Genomic DNA, 4179 nt, shown 5'->3' on the forward strand with positions numbered 1-4179 from the left:
ATACCTTTTCTTTTTTTTTTTTAACAGTGTAGCAAAGTGTATTTTCATAAGAAATTATAGACAAGTAATACATTTAAATTAAACACAGTACTTCAAAGCATTTTGTATAGAGAATTTATAGACCAAAGACCACATTTATTTAATAAGAAAATCTACTTGTTTAACAAAATACTTTAAGAACTACAGCCTAATTTTCAAAAGTAGAGAACCAAAGTATTAAATAAATCATTTTATGGCACAAGACACCAGAAACTTATGTAGGCCAACAGCAAGTAGATTTTTGTACTAGAAGAATGGGGGGAGGGAGCCAAAAATTCAGTGACTGGGAATTTGGAAATAGCTGGTCAACTAAGGCCTAATAGCAGCCTTTGTGCAACAGACTTTATTTTATAAAAACATTCCAAACATGATATATTTCTTCTTTAGCGAAACATCTTCCCCTTGATAACTGAAAATCTTGCTATTATTTCATTGGACTTGGTAAAAATACTTGTCAACTTCTTCAAGTACTGATGCTACCGTTCTGATTCCGCTGCATCCTGCTGTAGCTTTTCCCTAAAGGAGCCAGGGGGCCTTGACAGCGAAAACGCCGAAACCCGCTAAGACAAACACTGGTCTTAGAGAGACTTTATTCATGAATAAACTGGGAGTTACTTATTGACTGTCTATATTTCCAGCCCGAAAAGGAACTGGACAGACACACCCCAGCTCTAGACAGTGACCCGTTATAGCACAGGAGGTCAAGCAGTGACTCGGAACCACTACGCCCCTTCAAGTCAGCTTTCCAGCTGTGTTCGGATACCTATTCCCTCTGTAAATAGAAATGAAAGCTTGGTTATGGGCACACTGTTCATAATGGGGACTTGCCACCCGGTGTGTGGATAGGAAATATCTAAGAGTGTCGAGTGCTTTGCTTTACATTGCAGTTTTTCTAACACACTCTCCGCAGCTCTGTCCAAGCTGTGGGTGCTTTCCGTGCCATCTGTAATGGTGTCCTATCACTCATTACCATTGTCCTCACTACTCATTCCTCTTCACCCGGCCTGGTCACCTGGGCACCCCATCTTGGTTTGTCATGCACTTGGGTGAGCAACACTAGCCCTTCCTCCACAGTTAGGTCTTTAATAAGTATCACTGATCAGGATTTCTGGTCAGTGCAGTGCTTCCTCAAGCTTCGTGGCGAACTTCAGACATTCCCTGTCACAACAGTCTCTCAGAATGCTACTCAGAAATAATGTGTTCAAAAAGTCATTTCTTGAAGGTTTTTGTCATAAAAGTTGTTACATTAAGAAACTGATATACAGACACCAAACTAAGGAAATGCAGGGCTCAGCAAAAGCTGCTTCTACTCTCCTCGGAGAATAACCCTGTTAGGAACTTTGCTACGTGATGTTAGTCTATGCACATAATGGTTAGAGCAAGAAACTAAATTTCTGGTTCTTTGATATTAATTAAAATTTATTTGACTCATTAGGTTTGAAAGCTTAAGCTACACATGACAAAAAGTTAAATATTCATTGGTAGGTCTACTATATTTATCATGAACTGTTTAAGAATCTACATATGAGCCTATAAGAAGCTACCAAGCAAATTGCCAACTATGATCCATAATTAATCTTCCTACATGTTTAACTCAAAGATAATTATGTAACACTTAGGGAATTTTTATTTTCCAATTGTACTCACACAAAAAATATCAGAATCATTTTTCAGGTAAAAAATGGTTGCATAATCCATTTGCCGCAGGTGAACTCCCCACTTGTGGAGCAGCAGTCAGCCACGGTGTGGCTTTCTGTGGTGGTGGCCCTGGCCATGTATAAGCGCTTCCTCTTGGCGTGAAGAATAGGGGCAAGAAAGGACAAAAGCGTCACCTCTCATTGTTTCTTGACTCTTGGTGCTTGCATTGTATGCTAAATGCCTGATTTACTTTTACAACCAAAAAATAGCATTTTTTCTTCTGAAAAGTAATTGCCTGTTCCCAGCGGATCTTAGCAACTTCCAACACGATCTCTAGGGATAATTCGCAGTTCTGAACTGTGCTTCAGAAAACATTTCCAGCAGTTTGTGCAGGATTTATTCCTGTTCTATCCTAGTAACTGCACTTGTGCCACGGGAACTAACTTCTTGTGCTGCAAACTTTAACACCACCGTGAAAGGAGTACTTTCAGGGATGCTCAGCACTTCGTACATCAGCCACAGGCCTGATGTCAGTGTGAACTTAAAGGAAACCTTGGACATGGTGGACCGGTGGACCACGCCTGGCCACACACACCACCCCAACTCCACTGACCAGCCAGACCTGGGCAAAGGAGGAAGCACCACAGTTTATTTCCATAGTAAACAGGTAGATCTTTGCTTCCACAAGAAAACTTGCTTCCCTTTGTTAGTTTTGTGGTATTTTTGGGAATCTACATCCTAACTTAGTATTATTATCATCAATCATCATCATCATTAAGAGAGAGAGTCTTGCTAAGTTGCCTCGGCCGGACTCAATTTTGTAATCCTCCTACCTCAGCTTCCCTCAGTGCTGGGATGACAGCGTGCGCCACCATGCCTGGGTTGGCGTCTCCTGCTTTTGTGGTCACTGCTGTTGCCACTGCACCTAAAGCACATGGCTAGCCACACACGCAGAACTGATGACTTAGTGACTTTTCTTGGAAGATGCAGCCATCTCGGTCTGCTTTTGTTTGTGTCAACTGTCTAGGGTTATAGATACCTGAAATATTTCATTTGCCTCTTTGGTAGAAGGGAAGCAAAAGGGCAAGCAAATGACAGATAGGAAAGAGTTCTTTTTCTACCCCTAAAATGAGGTAAATAGGGGACAGGGGGGCACTGCGACAAGCCAAGATGTTGGCTGCATAGCAGTTGAGGTTTGTCTTGGGGGTGATTCTGTGGTTGGCTCCAGACCTTATGCTGAAATTCCCCTTATGAGATAGTGAGAGGTGAGCCCTTTAAGAGACGGCCTGAGCTGTACCCTCTTGAAGGGTTGATCTACCCTGATAATCGATGGATTGATAGAGTAGTGGGTTAATGGCCTATCTCAAGAGTGACTCTTGAGACTAAGCCAGTTTAGCTATAGATCTGCTCTGTGCTCCTGGTGGCTGGCTGTGTGGTGCTTTGCATTGCTTTGAGACTCCGCTGAGAACACCGTCACCAGATGTGGCCCCTCGAGCCTAGACCAGAATTGTGGGCGGTCCAAACGAAACGTCATTCAAAAAAAGAAAAAAAAATCCAGCTGTGTTATTATGCTATCAGCAACAGAAATGGACCCAGATAAATGCTGTGGGCTTCGTTTTGCCAAATTCTCTGTATTTACGAATTTTTTTTTTTTTTTTGGGGGGTACTGGGTATCAAACTCATGACCTTGTGCTTGCCAAGCAGACATGGGGGCTGCTGAGCTATCTCCCTGGCTCCAAATTCTCTGTATTTAAAAATGAGAGGGGATGTAACTCAGTGGCATGGTGCTTGCCTGGTAAGAGAAAGGTCCTCAGTTCAATTCCTGGTATCCTCAAACCAAACCACAACAATAAAAAGGGAGAGCCACAGGATAATTTGGTCCTGAGGTCTCCAATTTTCCCTTCTGCAGAGTAGCAGGGACTCTGGCAGTTACTGGGAGACTGATGGGTCAGTTGAATAGTCTTCATGTGAAGTAGGGTTGAAATACAGCCCCCAGAATTCCCACTGCTGGCTATCCAACTCATGGAATGGGATTTGCCATAGAAGTAGAGCTGACCTCGAGGTAAGGAGATGACTTAGAGGCTTTGATTCAAGGTACCTTCAAAGGTTTCTTGGCTGCGCAGAGGAAGGGGAAGTCAGAGAGATCAGGAGCTTGGGAGGGTTCGATGTGTCATTGCTGGCCTGTAAGACATAGAAGAGGCATTGCCAGAGGTAAAAGCCAAGGTCACCAGTGAGCAGGAAGCGAGGGCCCGAGGCTCTACTATCGCTGTGAGATGTGTGCTGGCAGGTGCCTGCCCAGCATGGCAGATGCTCCCCTAGTCTGCAGATGAGCATGGACACTGCTTCGCTTCATGACTGCAGTCTCATAAGACCAAGCAGGGGATCCAGCTAGAGCCACACCTAGAATTAGGACACTTACAGAAGCTACGAGGTGATAAATGTGCATTGCTTCAAGAGGCTAAGTTTGTGTCTGCTCTCTATTCAGCACTAGAAAATGAATGC

The 4179-nt window shown here is 43.5% G+C and overlaps 1 pseudogene; it reads right to left on the reverse strand.

Annotated features, from left to right (window-relative positions):
• Window positions 1-1988: 1988 nt before the first annotated feature.
• LOC101565729 lies at window positions 1989-2238 on the reverse strand (annotated as a pseudogene).
• Between the last annotated feature and the right edge of the window lie 1941 nt (window positions 2239-4179).

This window comes from Octodon degus, unplaced genomic scaffold, assembly GCF_000260255.1.
Source record: "Octodon degus isolate 3935 unplaced genomic scaffold, OctDeg1.0 scaffold00029, whole genome shotgun sequence".
In the NCBI taxonomy this organism is placed as follows: domain Eukaryota; kingdom Metazoa; phylum Chordata; class Mammalia; order Rodentia; family Octodontidae; genus Octodon; species Octodon degus.